The sequence below is a fragment of the Humulus lupulus genome, chromosome 2 (assembly GCF_963169125.1).
Source record: "Humulus lupulus chromosome 2, drHumLupu1.1, whole genome shotgun sequence".
Taxonomy (NCBI): Eukaryota; Viridiplantae; Streptophyta; class Magnoliopsida; order Rosales; family Cannabaceae; genus Humulus; species Humulus lupulus.
The window spans coordinates 94,631,995-94,653,969 of NC_084794.1; the positions used below are offsets into that span (position 1 = coordinate 94,631,995).

Genomic DNA, 21,975 nt, shown 5'->3' on the forward strand with positions numbered 1-21,975 from the left:
GCAAAGAGTAAGGAGTAGTATGAGATTCGTCCAGAATCTCCCGTCTCATAGCAGTGTCTAATGGAACACATATCAGACCCCTGTACCTCAACAAGCCCAAATCAGACACTATATAATCTCTGGATACTCCAGCCAAAACTTCCTCTCTGATCTTGATCAGCTGTGGATCACCCAATTGACCTTCCTTGATTCTTTCCAACAGTGTAAACTGTAGTTTAATATTGGCCAACTGGCCCACCAGCAACTCTATACTAGCTCTGCTCATATCCTCTGCTAACTCTCTAGCTATCAGACTCGCACTATAAATCTGTCCCGGACCCTTCCGGCTTAAAGCATCAGCTACCACATTGGCCTTTCCTGGATGATACAGAATCTCACAATCATAATCTTTTACTAACACTAGCCAATACCTTTGTCTCATATTCAAGTTTTTCTGAATGAAGAAGTACTTCAGGCTCTTGTGGTCAGTGTTGATCCCACACTTCTCCCCATAAAGGTAATGCCTCCATACCTTCAAAGCAAAGACCACAGCCGCCAACTCCAAATCATGAGTGGAATATCTCTGTTCATACTCTTTCAGCTGACATGAGGCATAAGCAATCACCTTTCCTGCCTGCATCAAAACACAACCCAAACCCTGATGTGAGGCATCACATTATATCACAAACTTCTCCTAATATGTTGGAAGACTCAAAACTTGAGTTGTAATCAACCTTTGCTTCAGTTCCTGGAAGCAGTTCTCACACCTGTCTAACCACACAAACTTCTGATTCTTGCGTATCAGCTCAGTCAATGAAGTGGAAATCTTAGAGAACCCTTCCACGAAATGTCTATAATAACTTGCCAACCCAAGGAAACTTCTCACCTCATAAGAATTATTTGGCCTTGGCCAATCTCTAATTGCCTCAATCTTGGCTGGATCCACTTTAATCCCCTCCTTACTGACAATGTGCCCAAGGAAAGATACCTGAGATAACCAGAACTCACACTTCTTAAACTTTGCAAACAGTCTGTGTTCCCTCAGTCTCTATAGAACCAACCTCAAATTTTGCTCATGCTCTGACTCTGACTGAGAATAAACCAGAATATCATCGATGAAGACGATCACAAACTGGTCCAAATAATCCTTGAACACTCTGTTCATCAAATCCATAAAAGCAGTTGGGGCATTAGTCAATCCAAAGGTTATGACTAAGAACTCATAATGCCCATATCAAGTGCAAAAAGAAGTCTTTGGTATGTCTCCCTCCTTGGCCCTCAACTGATGATAACCAAAACAAAGGTCTATCTTTGAGAATACCCTTTTACCTTGCAACTGATCAAACAGATCATCTATCCTTGGAAAAGGATACTTGTTCTTAATTGTTAACTTGTTCAGTTCTCTGTAATCAATACACATCCTTAGAGAACCATCTTTCTTCTTCACAAACAGAACTAGTGCACCCCAAGGTGAGAAACTAGGTCTAATAAAACCCAAATCTAACAGCTCTTGCAATTATACTTTCAATTCTTTTAACTCTGTTGGGGCCATTCTGTAAGGTGCTCTAGACACTGGCTCCGTCCTTGGTGCCAATTCTATCACAAACTCAATCTCTCTGTGCGGTGGCAACCTTGGTAAATCTTCTAGAAACACATCCAGAAACTCACAAACTAGTTTGATCTCTTCTGGTCTCACTGGCATGACTTGAGCGGTGTCCACCACACTAGCTAAGAATCCTATGCAACCACCTTGCAATAGATCTCTAGCCCTTAAAATAGAAATCATAGGTATACGAAGTCCATGCACAGTGCCAACAAATACAAAAAGATCCTCACCTTCAGGCTCAAAGGTGACCATCAATGGTTGCCCCATACTTCACTAACCAATCCATACCCAGAATCATGTCAAAGTCAGTCATAACTAACTCTATCAAATCCACTAACAACTCTCTGCCATCCACTGTCACTGGCAAAGATCTGACCCATCTCCTGTATACAACTAACTCCCTAGTGGGTAATAAGGTCCCGAACCCCACAGCATAATAATCACATGGTCTACACAGTCTATCAATAATTCTACTAGCAACAAAAGAATGTGTAGCACCAGAATCAATCAAAACAGTATAAGGGGTTCCACACTAAGAAGCTGACCTGTAACTACTGAGGATGAAGCCTTAACTTCTGCTTGAGCCAATATGAACACTCGAGCTGGGGCCGAGTTGTCCGCCTTTCTGGGTTCTTCCTTTCTTGATTTTGGGCAGTCTTTCTTGAAATGTCCCACTGCCCCACATAAGAAGCAAGCTTTTGCCTACACTCTCCCAAATGGCGCCTCTTGCACCTAGGGCACTCAGAATAAGTCACTACAACAAAAGCCCATTTCCATAACACAAAAATTTAACACTCTTAAAAAAGTATTATAATAGGTAAATAAGTGTATATGTAAAGGCGGGACTTAATAATTATTCGACGCCTAATTTTTTCCCAGCCCCCCCCCCCCCCCAAATATTTTCACACGGTCCCAAGAAAAAAACCCACCAGTCGGTTTACCCTCTCTCTCTCTCTCTCTTCGTTTCTATGTTTACCCTCTCTCTCTCTCTTCATTTCTGTGTTTACCCCTCTCGACCACATCTGCCCAGGAGGAGTGCCCAGGAGGAGGATGATTAATCCCAAATATTAACACTAAAGCCAAAAAATACTCATCACCCAAAGCCCTTTCTCTCTCTGTGCAACCACGGACCCGAAGCAAACCCAGCCCCCCTGACCGACCGCCCAGTCAGTAGCCACCATCGATCACCAAGCACCAAGTTTCAAGTCACCTCCCAGTCCCAGCGGCAACCCAAAGTCCGTGCAGCTCTAACCATCTCCAGTTCAAAGACTGGGAAACGAAATGTGAAACCTGTTGATCCAGATCCCCATGGGGAAAAATTGTTGCAGGTTCCGTGTGCCTTTATTTATTTCTTAGATTCCTGAATTGTGTTTTGTAGAAGATCCACTTTTAGAAGCTACAAAGTACTTAAAGTTGCTTCAAAAGAACTCCCCTGATTTGTTAGAAACACACTTGCTTTCTTTTGAAGTGAATGTGAGAAAACAGAAGGTTTTGCTTTCCTTTCAGGTAAGATTTTGTTTAAGCGTGTGGCTGAGAAGCTTTTATTTTTACCCCTTTTTTTGTCTTGAGCTGGACAAGGCCAATTGATGACTATATTGTCTTTGGAGTGCAGGCTGTAAAGCAACTACTGAGGTTGAACGCTGAACACCCAGATACACATCGCTGTTTAGTATGTATCTCTGTTATCTATTGCCATCGTGTTTGTATATGTTCTTATTAGTTTGTGGTGATCTGTCTAGTCCACTCGAACTTATTGTTAACTGCTTAAATATAGATTAAGTTCTTCCATAAAGTGGACTCGATGGCCACTCCAGTCACAGATGCTGAGAAACTCATTTCGAGTGTCTTGGAAGCAGAACGCCCAACAATAAGGTTCTTTTTCTACTTTCCTGTCTCTTTTTTGTGCCTGTACATATTTAGCATTAAATTAACTATTTTCTTTCCTTCTTTCTTCTTTTTTTTCTTTCTCTTTTAATAGTATTTTGGATGAGAAATCTCTGATCGAGGCGACCAAGATTTTCTTAGAGAAACATAAAGGTGATTGTCAAACTTGTTCAGTGTAATTCAGTGCATAATCCATCATGACTTATGCCATTTTGGTTAACATTTTCCCCTTTGTCATTGGCTTTCTACAGATTCCTTAATGCACAGAGTTGCTGCTGTAGAACTACTGTATGCTTTACAACCTGACAAGAAAGTTGAGGCTATTAAGCTAATTGAGGACGCAACAAACAATCCGGTGCCAAGGTGATATATGTTGTACATTTCTTTGAGGAGTTTCATTTTTGCTCAACATGTTTTGTCATGTTACATGGAAACTTGACATGTCATCATTTTGCAGAAACGGAGCACTTGGGCCAATCAGGGAATGGACACTTGAGGACTGTGTCCGAGTCCACAAACTCCTAGAAACAGTTCTTCTTGACCATGATGCTGCTTTAAGTGAGCACCGGAAATCTCTATATATATCTAGTGAACATGGTGCTTGGTGGTACACATGGAAAATTGTTGCTATTGCCTTACATTGTGTTAAGTAGGATTATTATTTAGAGACTAGGATGAGGGTTATTATTAAGCCAAGTACTTGATAGAAGATGCTTATTTGATCAAAATGATACAGGCATTTAAGAGGCATAATGTTATGTTTTTTTTTGTAGGATGGAAGGAGCAATGTGCCAAGTACTCTCCTTACTCCACATACTTTGAGGGCAGACTCAGCTCTGCCATGCCTAACTCTGTGTACAACCAAAGTAACAACTCAGAAAATGGAAACCATTTGATAGTTGGACAAACTGCAGAATCTCTTGCATCAAACGGTAAGCTCGAGGCATTTAAAGATCTTACCATCTGACTATGATGTTGAGGCCGATGTTCAGTTAAAACATTTTTAGAGTTGCAATCTCTTGTATTATTATCCCTTAATTTGGCTGAATTTCCTTCTCCAGAGGTTGCAACAATAATTACTGGACAAGCCTAGTACTCTTCCATTTGATGAGGTATGTTTTTCTTACTAGAAGTGCTACTTTTCAATTGCGTGTACTACAATCATTTTTTTACCAACTGGTGATTAAACCACAAACTTTTTTGATGAACAGAAAGGCAAACTAAATTTATGTGATTATAATCTATATCATTATAATTGATATTGTAATTTGTTTATGCTACTATATTTTATTTTGTAAAACACTTGTGAGCAAGAATTTGTTGAAATTTGAGTGAAGGAGCTTCATCCAAACTCTCACAGCCTTTAAGAAATAGACTCTTCAAATTAGCTTGAGATAAATCTGGCATATGAATCAAATTCTTTGAAAATCTGGAGAAAAAACATCATTGAAATCAATGCCTTCCCTTTGTCTAAACCCACGAGCAACAAGCCTAGCCTTGAATCTGCCTTTTTCAACCCCAGGAATTCATTTTTTAATCTTGAAAATCCACTTACAGCTTACCAATCTAGAACCAGTAGGCCTTTTTACTAAACTCCATGTATTATTGTCATATAGAGATTTCATCTCCTCATCCATGGCCGTAAGCCAATTTTTTCTGTCCTTACAAGTAATAGCAGTTTTAAAACTCTTAGGTTCATCATCAAGGACTTCACTTGCTGCCACTAAGGAGAAGGCCATTAAATCTGCATAACCAAATCTCTCAGGATCTTGTAGTGTTCACTATGTTTATTTAATTAATGAAGTTAGTGCTCTCTTCTTTGAGGCTTGGTTCATACCAAAAAAAAAAATCTGGTCTATAAAGTACAATTGAACATCAAATTTGAGGCTATTAGTACTTTTTGCTTTTATTTTGAAAACAGGGAAACAGAAAATAGTGTGGTCTATAATTAGTTTGAAGCTCTTGTAAAATAGTTATTTTGATTTATTAATATCTATTTTGAACTCATAAGGATGTCAAAGTATATGATGATATGATTGACTATATCAATAGTAGTTGCTGGTACAAAATAATGGTAAGCCTTTTATTTTGGTTGCTTTCTCACGAGCATTCAATTAAGTATCAACGCAAAATTCCAACTATATTTAGCTAGTCTCTCGCAAGCCTATTTGTACTTTTGATTTCTATAGACATGACTTTCCTTCTTTATTTCTTTTATTTGTAGCAAATCATACAATTTAACTGTTATGTATGCTTTTCTAATATTTTCCATTCATACTTCTCTTCTTAAGGTGCCATTTTCTATCTTATAGTTATGTAAATTAGAACTAGAATTTTTCTATGCAAATAAAACCCGAGAGCGGTGCTCCCTTTTGAGAAATTGCAATGGTGAATCTAAGCATAATAGTATTGACTCTAAATATAAATGTAATAAACTTTAATTTGACTAATATAAGATAAGTTTTTGTTTTAACTAAGAAGTTTCTGATTTTTATGCCATGCTTAGGAGGCTGGAAATTATGTAAAAGATGATGTATGGCCTGCCCTTATTGTTGAGACAAGCAATGCTTCTGATCTCCATGGATATACTGTCAGGGCTTTATACAGGGCATTCTAACATCATCTGAACAGGTGGGCTTTTTATTTCCCTTGTGCACACTATAAATGATTAATGGAAAGATTGTAGTACTTTTATTACTACAAATTTTATCTATTAAGTGGTAGCTGCTAGATCTGTTATGGTTTTCTATGAATTTGTTAGTCTTACTCGAATTTTTAGCTCATTATAAGTGATGTATTCTCTTCTTCTATTTAACACTTCTATATATTTCAATAAAGTTCAGTTAATTCATTCTCTATCCTCTCCGATTTTCTCATTCACTTTCATTCTGAATTTAACTGTTTGTTTTGTGGAAAATTCATATGCTTAGTTTTTTCTTTCTTAATAGGCTGATATGACCATGTTAGAAGACGAACGACCAACAAAAAGATGACTTTCATCAGCCCTTGTCAAGGTATAAAGAAGAAACTCTTCTGTTGTGCTTTGGAATTATGCTGCTGAATGTTTCTTTCATTTTCATTAAGTTTTAGGTATTGATAGAGTACTCTGTTTCTTTCATTTTCACTAAGTGGGAAATTTTGCTTTTATTACTGAGCTTTAATTGTTTATGCCTCTTAGTTGGATTTTTTATTCTCAGCTACACTGGATTGTTTAACTTTATTTTGATCTAGGGAAAAACAAAGGATGATTGATTTCAACAACTGTATGATCTTTGTAACAAAATAGAAAATGAGGCATTAACATAATCAGCTAGTTTATGGAACTTCATGACCCATGGCGTTCTTTTTTTAGTTTATTTTATTGTACCTTAAGTCTACTTTCAATAACACAGTAAAATAACTCTATTAAAAATGTATTATTGTATTCATTCTTGGTTGCTTTTGCTGATTTACTTCAAGTCACATTTGGCCTAATATCTTCTCTTATATTTTTGCTCTTATTCATATATAGTCGATTTAATCTTCTTACCAATGCCCCTATCTCCCTTTTGAATTTAATCTTCTAGCACTTAATGTTTATACTTATTTTTGCTTCTATTTTTATGGGTGTGTTTTATTTAGGGTTTTAGCTCACATTTCTTGAGGAAAAAAAAAGGATAATAGTTTAGTGTTGGTTTGGGTCTTGATTCTTATTTTCTTCTCTGAGATGTTTTTGTGTTTACTATAGGTTCATGAAACATAATGATATGGTGAATATAAAAGTACATATAATTTTGGTTACTTGTACTAATGTTCTCCATTTTTATGCGTTTACATTGTACGAATTAGGTGAGGCCTACTCTCACTTGAATTCTCAGTAAGCATCCATTGAAAATTATTGGGTATTCTCATTCTATTGTAAATGATTGCATATTATAACCATTTTATCTGTTTGAAGAAACAAAGCACAATATTATATTTATATTTATATGAACACAATCATATCTTTATGATTATATATAAATATCTTTTACTTTTTTGAATTAAAATGATCACAAGCTTTTATGTGAAACTGACTGGATACTTTTCTCCTAGTGACTGTGAAACTGATTTATATTTCATGTGACAAAGTGGGTTCTTCAATAGTACAATTTTTTAACAACATTTAAGAATTATGTTCATGTTATCTTTATGGTGGATGGCTCTTGAGATCTCTCCACCACATATATAATTATATTTCAAGCTTACACACACACACATATATATTTAAATATATACATATATTGATTGAAAATAGTTTATTAAAAAATAAGAAACTATTTTTTAATTGAATTTGGCAGCAATTTCTGTTTTAAAAAAAATAATACAGGTCTATTGTTGTATCAGCTGGTCTTCTTAGGATATTTGTTGGTGGTGTGGATACCTCTGCAACTGAGACAAAAGGAACAGTTCTAATTCATAGTGCTGACCAGGTAAAATTCTGAAATGGATATTTTTTGCTTGCTGTTATATGAACGTTTCTCTTCTTATTCTGGCTTGCTTATTCACGAGGTAGCCAATATACTTAGTAGTTATTTTCTGTTTTATTTTCTTTATTTCTTGCTTTTTATTTGCACGCACTTGCAGTTGCCTGTCTGCCAATGCCTTTGTTGTTGTGGCTAATTTTGATCCTCCACGTAACTAATGTATTGTGCAAAATTTTCCTTCATCTCATATCAATGTTTAGTGGCATCCATTTTTCTGGGTTCTTTTGGTTGTTTAGTTCATATTTTCTCCTTAATGAATGATGAATTAAAAAAAGAAAAGCTTTTCTTGCTGGACAGTTTTGGGCTTGCAATTCTATTCTTTCCCATGATATTGGTGGGTATTCTTGACTTAGGAATGCCAAATGACACCATCGTGAGAATACTGTTCTGCTCTGTTCTTGCTCCAGTTGATATAAAATTGCTTCTTAATATCTTGGCTTGTTATGTTATCCTTGACATTTTTATGTATTATGTGCCTTTAAGTAGTTCTCATAGTTTTTTTAATATCTTGTAGCTAGAAAATTATGCGAAAACTGAAGAAGCTAAAGTTGAGGAGCTTATAAAGGCAGTTGCTGATTCCGGTGCCAAAGTAATTGTTAGTGGAGCAGCAGTTGGGGAGATGGCACTTCATTTCTGTGAGCGCTACAAGTATATCACCTTCTATTGTGTTTTTTTATTGATTAACTTACTAATTTGCCGCACTACTGGTGCTGTTGCTATGGTAAGTCAGCTAGCATTTAATAGTACTCAAACTTTTTTGAATTTTTTCCAAAATTCTCTAACAATATTCTTATTTGTGTTACAGTTAAAACTTAGCAAGCCAAACATAGATGACCTGGGACATGTTGATTAAGCTTCAGTAGAAGAAATTGGTGGTGCTAGGGTACATAAATATTTTGTGGATCAGGAAACGATAGCAATTGCAATATAAGTATCCGGGTGTGACTCGACCTTCAGACTTTGTGTGAGCAAACCAAAGGCTGATTGTTTGAGCTACCACCCTTGGGTATTTTGTTCCTGTTGTTTTTATTATTTATTTTTCCTTTTAATCTCATTAATATTTCCCATAATATAAATATAGGTCACTGTTGTGAAGAATGAAGAAGGTGGGAACTCTGTAACCACTGTTTTATTGCGAGGAACCACAGATAGCATTTTAGATGACATTGAAAGAGCAGTTGATGATGGAGTAAATACTTACAAAGTAATTTGGACTAGTTTTGCTTTGTGTATCGATCTTTATTTAGAAGCAGCATTAGGTATCTTTAATTGTCTATTACAATCTTCTTAGGATGGTATGACCGTGTGATCCATACAGAGTAGGTTTTTTGATAGTACTTGTTGCATCAGACTTATGAATTGGAAACTTATCTACCCCACTAACCATTCTTACCGGGCACTTTTCCTGTTAGGCTATGTGTAGGGATAGCCGAATGGTTCCTGGTACAGCTGCTATTGAAATTGAATTAGCTAAGAGAGTGAAAGAGTATTCATTTAAAGAAACAGGGTAATTTTTTTGTTTCCACTTTTGTTTTTTTTTTCCCCAGTTTTTGTTTGTCTTGTTTCCCATAACCTAACTCTAAACACATTTCCCACTTCCAACTTAGAAAGAAAGAGAAACTTTGGGAGAATAAGAGGAATAGCATGGGCTTCATAAAGGACCTGTAATAACCATATTCACATTCTACTTGTTAATTTGGATGCCCTACTTGATGCCTTGTTGGTTACCTATCACAGAGAGAATTTTGCCAAAGCTACTTACACATCAATGCTATGTTTGTATTGAACTTTACAGAAAGGAATTAACCTTGCTAGGTCTTTAGAGAAGAAATAAATGGGGATAGAAGTTAGTACAAACTGTATGAATTTTTTCTTCATATTGGTTCTTCTTATGGAATATAGGGTGATAAATTAGTTAGTATGAATTGTCCTTTCCCTTTCTTTTTCTCCTGAGTTGCATAGGTCTGGTTTCCTGGTTTCCTTTACTCTCAAATGTGATAAGTTTCAATTCTTGTATTTAATGACCTTATTTGTTTTATTTTTCCTCTGAAATTAGTTTCTCTCTATGTTCTTTGTTCTTTTTGTTTTTCTTGATTTATATTATTTCTTTATGGGAGTGATTTTAGTAACAATAAGAAACTAGCTTTTGGTGTTGAAGAGAACGACTTTCTGATCATCCCTTGGTCATTTGTTTCTATGTTTTCTGCTTTTGCAGTAGCAATTGAATCTTGCTGTTCTATGCTTTTTATGTGTTGATAATTGAGTAACACTTTTATTTTTTGAACATGTCAGTACGTCAGAGCTGTCTTTCTACATTTATGCTTCGTACTTCCTAGAAATTTCATGATCTTCCTATGCATGCAGGTTCTGAGTTTTTCTCTGTTTGTGCTAGGATTGGATCTTTAAATTAATGCTCTTTAAATTAATACATGCAGGTTCTGAGTTTTTCTCTGTATTTCTTGTTTAATTTTAGAGGGAAGAAGCAATATGTGTTTGTTGCTTCAGTCGTTGTTTTGCATGGTAGTACATCTTGCTATACCCTGCTGTTTCGTCAAGTTTTGGAGTTATTACAAATTTAATTTAAACTTTATATGCTTACAGGTGGAAACTAGCTTAAGTCTTATGTTCTTAATAATAAAAGGACTTTTTTTTACAATGTGCAGGTATATTGAGATGATTTCTTTGGAGCAATTCTTGACAACATTTGTAGTTGAGGCCTTTAGAATGGAAGAATGTATTTCACTAATTTTTGTATACATTTCTTGTTTTGTATTTAGTGATAAAGGAATCTGAATTAGGCATAAATTATGTTGTAATATGATTTCTTAAGCCTAGACTAGCAGACTAAATATTGTAATTACATTTTGAGTAATTAATAAAAATCTATTTATGTTACCTTATTTGGCTTCAACTTTCATATTTGTTTTCCTAGTTTTGTGTAAGTAAAAAAAGATTATGTTTCTCTAAGCTAATATAACACATGTGTTATACTAAAGTGTAGTATAACACAAATTTATAAGTATTGAAATGTGTTATATAATCGATTATAAATAACATAATTAAACACTTATCTATTTATTAAAATAACACAGAAATTGTGTTATCGTTGACAGTATAATAACACATCTGTATAACAATGATAAAGTGTTATGTAAAGTACCCTGACCTACGATAACATAGTCGGTCTTAACACATCAAAAAGTGTTATGGTATGTTTTGATAACACATTTTCGGTGTTATTAAAAGCATTTTTTCTTGTAGTGAGTCTTCCAGGCCTCACTGCCACCTTGGTGGCCAATTGTAATACCTCGTGGTCGCCTATCCGGACTTGGAGCCAGGAAGGTATCAGGAACCTTCGTCTTCTGATCACTGGGGCCTCCACCCCTACATGAACCCACAAATGGAGGACCTATCCTCCTCAACTCTCTTCTGGCTGCATTGTCCCGCTAGATCTTGTTCTTTGCGCTCTCAGCTGTGAGTGCCTTCTCCACCACCTGTGCATAAGTAGTAACTCCTGCCATAATGGTGATACGAATGGGCTGATCTAGGTTGTAGCCCCTGGATAAACCTCTCTGTTCTGGTTCCATCAGTGGGCACCGGCTCCATGGAAAACTTTGCCAATCTATCAAACTTTAGGGCATATTTAGCTACTGATAAACTCCCCTGAAGTAATCTGATAAAATCTTCAACCTTTGCATCCCTGATGGCATCATTATAGTACTTCTCATTAAACAGAGTCTAAAACTCTTCCCAACTCAGGGCATTGACATTTCTGGTTTGGGATATAACCTCCCACCAAATTCGGGCATCCTCCCGAAACATGTATGTGGCACAGGCCACCCTCTCATTACCAGACACCCTCATGAAGTCAAGGATGGTGGTAATGATGCTCATCCATTGCTCAGCCTTAGTTGGATCTGCTTTACCCTAAAATATTGGAGGTTGTTGTTTCCTGAACCTTTCATAAAGAGGTTCCCATTTACTTCCAACCTCTGGCAGCTGCTCAAATGCTGGCACCAGTACATGTGGTGCCTCAGGTAAAACATTCCCTGCAGGAACTTGTTGTTGTCTCATGAGGCGGATTTCTTCTTCCTCCTTCAATACTTTGGCTTGTAAGTAATTAAACAGTTGCTGCTAGTTATCAGGAGCTGGCTGTGGAATCTGATTCTGGTCATTCTCTTGCCTATCTATTATTCTGGCCTTGATCTTTCTAGCCAGCTGATGAATCTATCTATCTTGGAATCATTCTTATAACTTAAGCCTTGCTACAATAGTCAATGCGACCAGTTAGGCAGTGATAACTAAACCTCTTGCTGTCTCACGGTTCAAGATCAACAGATAATCACCCATATTCCACAATTATTCAGATATACAAATGGATACATGATCATAGCAATTAGCATTTAATACATATCAGTTAATAATTCACAATGAACAATACTAATAAGTATGTTCCAGCAATATTAGTACTAATAAGCATGTTCTTGCTTATGATGCAGTAGTCAAGGCCCAACCTTATTAATGTATTTAATATGTAGACAGGTAAAGCATTTATATTCTATTTAAGCAGTTAAACTTATAACCACATAAATAGTTACCAAACCATGAGTCGAGTTTGTCTTCAGTGGTCATGCCCAGCTAGTCTATAGGAACCCTAAACCTTGGCACGCTCTGATACCAAGTTGTAACGCCTTGGTTACTCAAAGATTGTTATTGTGGACTTCAAACAGTGCTTAAACCGCTAAAAGAGTCATTTGGTTATAAACGTGCATCTAGGTGTCATTAATAGGCTAAGGTGAAAAATCCCGATCAAAAGGAAATGATATATTTTATTTAAAACATAAAATTGTACATGGGCCCATAAAAACGTTTACAAGTTATTTACAATCCAAAATGGTCATTACAGTGTAAAAATTACAACCCGCCGAACTAATAAGAAAAAATAGGGTTAACCCCTAGTTCCCCTGAGAAACACCTTGGCCGTGGTGGTCAAGCGGTCGCATATGTACACATCACCACCTAAGCTCTCCACTCAAGGCTGGGTGAGATTTTCCTTCCCTTTACATGCACCACATAGCACCCATGAGCCAAGGATCAACAAGAAAACTCATACTGCATGTATACAATATCCAATGATGATTATGATAATCATACTGGGCTTGTAGCCCAAATCAGATAAGTGAAGATCAATAAAGATCCTAATAATCATGCTGGGGTGTGTAGCCCTAATCAGATGGTATCGAGATTCTAATAATCATGCTGGGGCATGTAGCCCTAATCAGATAAGTGACTGATGAGTAAGTCACAAACTTAAACCAGATAAGTGACTATGGAGTAACGAACTTAAATATGATAAGTGACTGATGAGTAAGTCACGAGCTTAAAATAGATAAGTGACTATGGAGTCATGAACTTGAATTAGATAAGTGACTGATGAGTAAGTCACAAACTTGGGCTCCGCACCCTTAGCCATGTGACGATGCAGTCACTTGAGCCTTTTGGCCCGGCTCTAAGTAACTATCCTTTAGACTAGACAAGCGCTTTTGTTTTCATAGAACTTAAGGTCAGTCAAGCATTTCATGCTTATGACGATAATGCTTATGTCGATTAGATCTAATCTTTTCTGCTTGCGTTAAACACACTAATATCATTCTTGACTCATAAGCCAATACCATACGACCAGTGCTTAGTACTACTGCCGAACTTGACTAATGAGTCACATATTCACAGTCAATACTGAAACCATTGTCGATTAAAACTAATAAGTCAGTGCCATTCACAAGTAAGAAAGATTTCTAAGCATTTAATATGCAATCTGTAACGCCCTAAACTCCAGGGACCATTACGGTGCGCATTGCAAACAGTGTTAAACTCGTTAGCCGAGTCATTTGGCCATAATCGAGTAACTAAGTATGGTTAGTTGTTTAGGGATTCAAAATTTTGGTTAAGATGTGACGTTTCATTAGAACGTTTACTGTATACATTGGGATCCCAAAAATATAATTGAAGGGTTTATTACAAGAAAATATTTACAACCAGCCGATCTAAGCGGCAAAACAGGGTTTAACCCTAGTTCCTCTTTCAACCCTCGGCTGTGGCGGTCGAGCAGCTGCATATGTACACATGGCCACCTAAGCTCTCCAACTCAAGGATGGTCCAGCTTTCTTTTGCCTTTACCTGCACCACATAGCACCCGTGAGCCGAAGCCCAGCAAGAAAACTCAACATGCTCAAGAACAATCATATCGTGCTATCAAATCATATCTGGCATGCCTAGCAAACATAGCTCTATTCAAGCATGCAAGTAAATTCAGATAATGTTGGGGAATCTAGGATAAGAAATCCTACCCTCCTGATTGGGTTATGATCAAGTCAATCCTAATCAGATAAGTGATTTAATACTAGAGGTTCTGGTAAACCATACTGAGTGACTGACAAGCAAGTCACCACGGCGCTTAGCACCCAAAGCCATGCAAATGATGATCAGAATGATCATACAGAGCTTATAACTCTGAAGAGATGAGTGAATATCACTTTGAGGTTCTGTTAAACCATAATGAGTGACTGACAAGCAGGTCACTACGGGGCTCAGTACCCATAGCTGTGTGACGGAACCGTCACCTGGGCTTTCTTGCAATGGCTCTGATCAGATGAGTGACTGATGGGTAAGTCACTAGCTTAAATAGATGAGTGACTGATGGGTAAGTCACACGGGGCTCGGTACCCATAGCCATGTGACTAAACAGTCACTGGACTCGCTGGCCTTGGCTCTAAATGACTAGCCTTTGGCTAGACAAGCGCTTTTAATTTTCATCGAACTTAAGGTCGGCCTGGCATTAATGCTCATGTTGAGTCATCCAATGCAGTGTCGATTAGATCTAATCTTTTATCGGCTCTGCGTTCATGACGCTTATGCCGTTTCTGGCTCTTAGGCCGGTAACACACGACCAATGCAAAATCTGAATGGTCAGGGCCATGCATAAGTAAGCAATGCTATCAAACATATATTATATGTCAAATATCCAAATACAGGTCATTCAGCATGCTTACTTAACAATTGCTAGCATAATTGGAATCATGCATAAACACATAGACTTAAGCTCTGAACAGTCTCATATTCAATATTCATGGCATGCCCTAATCACATGTTTCTCATGCATCACATGCATCACACTTAAACATCCAACATGCCTCAATAATAACCATATACAAGTGAGCAAGATTGCTAAGCATTCAATATGCTATCAATTTTCACATTTAAACATCCAACATGCATCAAGAATAACCATGCATGTCACATATGGGGTACAATTTTCTTACCTTCGGTCCAAGCACAGGTTACCAATAAACAAGCCACAAGCACGATCCTTACTCCAAGCCTCTAGTGATAACCTAGTCACAACCACAAATGGTGATCCAATGAGTTCAAGTTCTAAAACCAAACCCTGAACCAAAACCTAGCCTCCGAGACATCAAATTCCACTAAACCGAGTAGTAGGAACGATCCCGAGGCCTAAGGATTGAGTTACCCTAACCAAAACATCAATTTGGCCATAAACAAAACCAAGCACCGTGCCCCCCTATCCAAGCACCGCGGCCCTCAGGCCAAACAGAACCTCCACCTGCTTCTTCGAGCCTGGGCTGTGGCGCCCAAGAACAGGGCCGCGGCCCAACCTCGGACCAGCCATTTTTCCCCACTTTTAAACTTTTAAAACCTTCCAAACACCTATCCAAACATCTCCAAACTCAAAAATCAAAGTTCTCAAACATCCCCATGATCCAAAACCCATAAAACCCAAGCTTCAATTCAATCAAAAACTCATCAAAACACAAAGTCCAATTCAAGCTTAAAAACTTTTAAAACTTAGAACTTAAAACTTGGATTACCTCCGATTGAGTTGTTTCCAACTAAATCCTTCGGCTAATAAGCTTCTAATCTTCCCTAGGATTGCTATGCCTCGATCCTCGCTTGAATCCAAGTCCTAGAGCTCAAGTTTCCTTCGAAAATGCGATCGGGAGACGAAAATGGAACTTTGAGGGAGAGAGAACGTTCTGAATGTTCTTTTTATTTCTTAAAAGGTTACTTCAAGCTTAAGTAGCCTCAACCAAATCCTAATGCTCGTGGTCCTGAAAACACCCCCGGGGAAAAAATAGTCAAAACCTCCTGAATTTCCCCCTGATCTTACTAACTCCTAATTTATCACCAAATATTAATTCCCATTACCCAATAACCTGGTAATGCTCTAAATACCCCTCGACTCACTCCAAGTCAAGCATAAATCCCGTTGTGACTTTCCCACTAGCTTACCTCCTAGGATCTTCTCGCACTGAGTAACCCTAGCATAACAAAATAATAATAATAAAGGACCACAGACATCACATATATGCCAAATATGCCTGAAATGGCCAAAATATGAAAATCACCCAATTACTCAAAAATGGGTTCACATGCATATTTAATACACCTAAACATGCACATAGTCATTAAATAGCATAATAAATCAATTATGGCCCTCCCGACCTCCTAATCAAGGTCCTAAACCTTATTAGGAAATTTGGGGCATTACACAATCAATGTCCACATTTAGAGCACTCATTATGCTTCATCAATAACCATGCATGTCACATACTGGGTGAAGTATTCTTACCTCTGGTTCGAGCGTGAAATAATAAAAAAATGACCCTTGAGAACGATCGATCCTTTGATCCTTTAGCAGTCACCTAGTCATAACCAAATATGGAATCTCATCAATAAAATAAATCAATTAAAGGTTTATAATCTAAAACCTCGCTCCCGGGACCAATCACGTGCTCATGAGACTTCCAATCCACCCAAACGGGGTAGTGGAACCATCCCCCGAGCCCCCAAAGTCAACCTGAGCCCTAAAAATAGGTTTGGCTGGAAATGACCTAGCGTTGGGGCGCTGCCCCAAATCAGACAGAACCTTATTCTCTGTTTTGCCTAGTGCTGGGGCGCCACTGACATACCAGAAAATTCTGGTCATCTTCCCTACGATTTCCCCTGAAAACCAAGCTTCAAAATTAACCCCAAACACAATCCAAACTTATAATTTAACCCCAAAACTTCATCCATACCTCAACCTCATCAAAACCCAATCAAACTTTCTCCAAAAATCTCATTGAATTCTCAACTATCTACTTCAAAATTCCAGCTGAAAATCAAATGAAAAACAGAGTATAACCAGAGTTTCTATGGCTAAATTCTTACCTCAAGCTTGAATTGAGTCCTCTTCAATGGTTGAACTAAGGTTCTAAGCTTCAAACCTTGATCTCCTAGCTTGAATCCTCAAATGGAGTTTCAAAAATTCAAAGGAAGAAGAATGAGGATTATGATCGTGGGAGAGGAAAAGTAGTGCTCTATTTTTGCTTAAGCTTTCTAGTTGATATATAGCCTTAGGTCAAAAGACCAGAATGCCCCCAAGCCTAATTCATTTCCTTAACAGCCACCAAGGGCAAAACCGTCCTTTCCCATATAATCCCGCTAATCATAATTAACGTTCTCCAATTCCCATTATTCCCAATATTCTCAAATGCTAATAAATCATATCTCATTACCCTTTAATTCCCGGTAATGTACCAATCATTAAATTACCCCGAGGCTTACCCTGAGCCCAGTAAATAATCCCATTATGACCAAACCGCTAATTTGCATTCTAAGATCGTCTCATGCCGAAAAGCTCGAACAAATCCACATAATAATGTGGCCTCATTCATAATTCACCAACATGCATGAAAATATACAAATATGCCCTCAACGGGCCAAATTACCAAAATACCCTTATAAAGAAAAGTGGACCCACATGCATGCATTTATCATCATATAATAATATAATTCACATAAACATGCATATAATCATTTAATGTCATAATAAATCAATTATGGCCCTCCCGGCCTTCTAATTCGACCATAAATCTCATTAGGGATTTGGAGCATTACAATGACATTCTCCTCATTGGCAACAATGTGGAGACATTGTAAAGCGTGAAGAAGTGCTTAGCCAAAAAGTTCCAAATGAAAGATTTAGGCGAGGCGAGCTATGTTCTAGGAATCCAAATCCTAGGGTATAGGAAGAACAATCTCTTGGCACTTTCTCAAGCTACTTATATCGATAAGGTGCTTGAAAGATTCTCTATGGAGAATTCCAAGAAAGGCCAGTTACCAAACAGACTTGGAATTACTCTCTCCAAGGAATAGTGTCCTAAGACACCTCAGGAGGAAGAGGATATGAGAAAGTATTCTTATGCTTCAGCAATTGGGAGTCTAATATATAACATGTTGTGTACAAGACCCGACATATGCTATGTAGTAGGATTGTGAGTCGTTATCAATCAAATCCTGGTTTGGAACACTTGATTGCAGTAAAGCACATTCTTAAGTATCTTTGGAGAACGAGAGATTATATGCTTGTATATTCAGGGGGTGAGTTGAACCCTATTAGAGAAACAATTAGAGAAGTTTCTTGAATGGTTAGGACAACTCATTCTGTTACAACCACTTAGTGGCTATTCACTCTATTAGTTATGTATTTTGTTATGACAGTTGTATATCAGTTTTGACAGTTGTAGACAGTTGAAACTAATAGCTTCTCTTGTAATATTCTTCACTATATATATTATATGAGCTTCAACGTTTTTTTGTTGAGCTCTCAGTTTTTTGTCATTTTCTCATTGAAAGTTGTTCTTCCATTTTCTCAGTTTAGTTCACTTTGTTCACTTCAAGTTGGTATCAGGTGTCATGGCGTCTGATGGATTCTCCTCCACAGAGAACAATGCTTCCAATGCCACTACTCCGGTGACTAATGCTCCTTCGAACAATGTTCTTCTGTTCAATTCGAGTCATTTGCTTCCTTTGCAAATTCGTCTCAATCGCACTAATTACTCTTACTGGCGATCCTTGGTGCTTCCCGCTGTTAGAGCTCATGACCTTGATGGTATTCTTCTTGGTACCATTCCTCCTCCACCTCCAATGGTGAATGGTAATCCAAATCCTCTTCATGCTTCTTGGCTTAGATGTGACCGATTTCTAATGAGTTGGATGATGAATTCTTTTACCGAACCGATGATTGGATACATTATTGACTGTCATTCTTAAAATGAGATCTGGTATGTGTTTACAAATTTGTTTGCTACTAAGTCCCAGAGCAAGACAATTACAACTTCGCAGACTTCTTCAACTCACCTAGAAAGGATCCACTCCTATGGATGATTTCATTCTCAAAATGAAGAGCTATGCTGATGCTCTTGCTGTTGCTGGTCACAAGATTTCTGATGATGAGTTGATTATGTACATTCTTACTGGTCTTGGATCTAAATTTGAATCTATCATCGTTAATATTACATCTCACTTTGATAGTCTTACACTTCAAGATGTTCAATACCGACTTCACAATCACGAACATCACCTGGAATAGCTTGCTGCTCATACGCTTGATACTATCCACGCAAGAATGGCCACTTTGTCATTTGGAGGACGCGACAATGGTCGTGGTAATGGTCGAGGATACTGAGGCACAACTCATGGTGGCATAGGAGTTTTTGGTCACAGTGGTGGTCGAACCAACAAGATTATTTGCCAAGTCTGTGGTAAACTAGGTCACTCGGCTCTCAAATGCTTTCATCATTTTGATATTAGCATTCAAGGCAATGACTCCACCTCATCTGGTGCGCAAGCTTCTCAACCTCAAGCTTTCACTACTGCTACAATGGTGCTGGTCATTGGCACCTTGACACTGGTGCTACCCATCACATTGCTACTGAGACTTCCAATCTTGACTCTAAGACTGACTACAAAGACAAATCTAAAGTAGTTGTTGGTAATGGATCTTTTGCTCCTATTCTTCATATTGGTTCCTCTACCATCTTTTATTCCAATTATTCTTCACCTCTTTTGCTCAAAGATATTCTTCATGCTCCTAACATCTCCAAAAAATTTCTGAGTATTTCTAAGTTTACTACTGATAACAATGTTCTCCTTGAGTTTGATTCTTTATCTTGTTTTGTTAAGGATAAGAGGACGAGGCAAGTACTTCTAGACGGTACTCTTAAAGATGGCCTCTATCATCTTGATTTTTCCAAGTCTCCCTGTTCCAAGTCTTCACTTGTGTCTACTAAAGATCATTCTACTCGTGTCTCATCTGGTTGTACACCATCGATTTTGTCTTGTACTGTTAATAATAGTAGTGATGTAAATAAAGTCAAAGAAGTGTCACTTTGGCACCAAAGACTTGGTCATCCATCCAAGTCAATTTTATCTCAAGTTTTAAAATTTGTACATCCTACTTCGAAGTGTAATAAAGATCATTTTTGTGATGCTTGTCAAGTTGGCAAACTACATAGCTTCACCTTTGAAAGTTCTACTCCCAAAACAAGTTATGCATTTGAGCTAATTCATATGGATGTCTGGGGTCCCTCTTTTTACACTTCTTTTGAGGGTTACAAATATTATGTAAGTTTCATTGATGATTTTACCAAATATGTGTGGATTTTTCTTATGTGTGCTAAGTTTGACGTTCCTATTATCTTCAAACAATTTAACAACTTTGTTGAGCGTATGTTTCAGACTAAAATTAGCCAAGTGCAAGCTGATTGGGGTGTGGAATATAGAACTTTAGCAGCTATTTTTAAAGACTTAGGCATTGTGTTTAGACATCCTTGTCCCCATACTCACCAACAACAAGGTCGGGCTGAACGAAAACATCGACATGTCGTTCATATGGGACTTACTTTACTTGCTCAAGCTTAATTACCTCTCTCTTTTTGATGGGACTCTTTTGTTTCTGTTAGCTATCTCATCAATAGGTTTCCAACTCCTATTATGAATGGTGTGTCACCATATCAGGTTCTTTACAATCAACTTTCTGATTATACTTTTCTCAAAGTTTTTGGTTGTCCATGTTTTCCATTGCTTCGTCCTTACCAAAAACACAAAGTTTCTTTTAGGTCATCTAAGTGTGTTTTTCTTGGCTATAGTCCCTTACACAAAGGTTATCATTTCCTTCATCCTAGTGATCTCATTTACATAGCTCAGTTTGTCACTTTTAATGAATCTGAATTTCCTTACAAATTTTTGTTTAAATCTGCTAATGCTAATGTGTCTGTGTCTTCATCTCAGTCTATTGTTGATATTTCTTATTTTCAAGCTCCATTATACACTCATTCTAATGTCACTGGAACAGGTTCTTTGGTGTCTCATTCTTCGTCAAAAGAGTCTGCTCTCAATTCTCAACATCTTTCTACTACTGCTATTGTTGTTAACCCTTCTTCTGCAGATGCTTCTTTTACACCTATTGCTGACATTCATGTAGAGTTGCCTATACCACCTGCTCCTCTCAACACTCACAATATGACCACTCGGTCTAAGGCTGTTATTTTCATGCCTCGATTCTTCAATATTGTTACAGACTTTCTTCACCTATCTCTTGAACCGAAGAATGTTGCTGAAGCCTTAATCATTCCTCATTGGAAGCAAGCTATGCATGAAGAATATGACGCACTTCTACGCAATAACACTTGGCAGCTTGTTCCTTTCTCCAAAGATATGAATGTTGTCAGTAATAAATGGGTTTTTCGTGTGAAGTATAACTCTGACGGCTCTATTGATCACTATAAAGCACGCTTGGTTGCTAAAGGCTTTCAAAAAACCCCTGGTTTGGATTTTTTTGTGACTTATAGTCCTGTTGTGAAGCCCTGTACTATCAGAGTTATGTTCACTTTGGCTGCTACTTTTGGATGGGATATTCAACAAGTTGATATCAATATTGCATTCTTAAATGGGGAGCTTCAAGAAACTGTGTATATGTAGCAACCTGATGGTTTTCAAAGCTCTACTTTTCCTTCTCATGTATGCAAGCTTACCAAAGCTCTTTATGGACTCAAGCAGGCACCGAGAGCTTGGTTTGATAAGCTGGAATCTTTTCTGCTGCAATGGGGTTTTTAGAATTCCAAATATGATTCCTCCTTATTCTACACTCGCAAGCATGGT

At 37.5% G+C, this 21,975-nt stretch overlaps 1 long non-coding RNA gene across 4 annotated transcripts; it reads left to right on the forward strand.

Annotated features, from left to right (window-relative positions):
* The first annotated feature begins 3,363 nt into the window (after positions 1–3,363).
* Positions 3,364–10,790, forward strand: LOC133818241 (uncharacterized). 4 transcript variants are annotated; one of them, XR_009885838.1, is made up of 11 exons: positions 3,478–3,622; positions 3,721–3,832; positions 3,927–4,027; positions 4,243–4,401; positions 4,531–4,581; positions 5,976–6,100; positions 6,418–6,483; positions 7,835–7,920; positions 8,489–8,622; positions 9,056–10,338; positions 10,638–10,790. It is a non-coding gene; the product is annotated as an uncharacterized LOC133818241 (long non-coding RNA). The 4 variants fall into 4 exon arrangements; XR_009885837.1 differs by having other exon boundaries at positions 3,364–3,622; positions 4,243–4,581; positions 9,056–10,494; XR_009885839.1 differs by lacking the exon at positions 4,531–4,581 and having other exon boundaries at positions 3,479–3,622.
* The last annotated feature ends 11,185 nt before the right edge of the window (positions 10,791–21,975 follow it).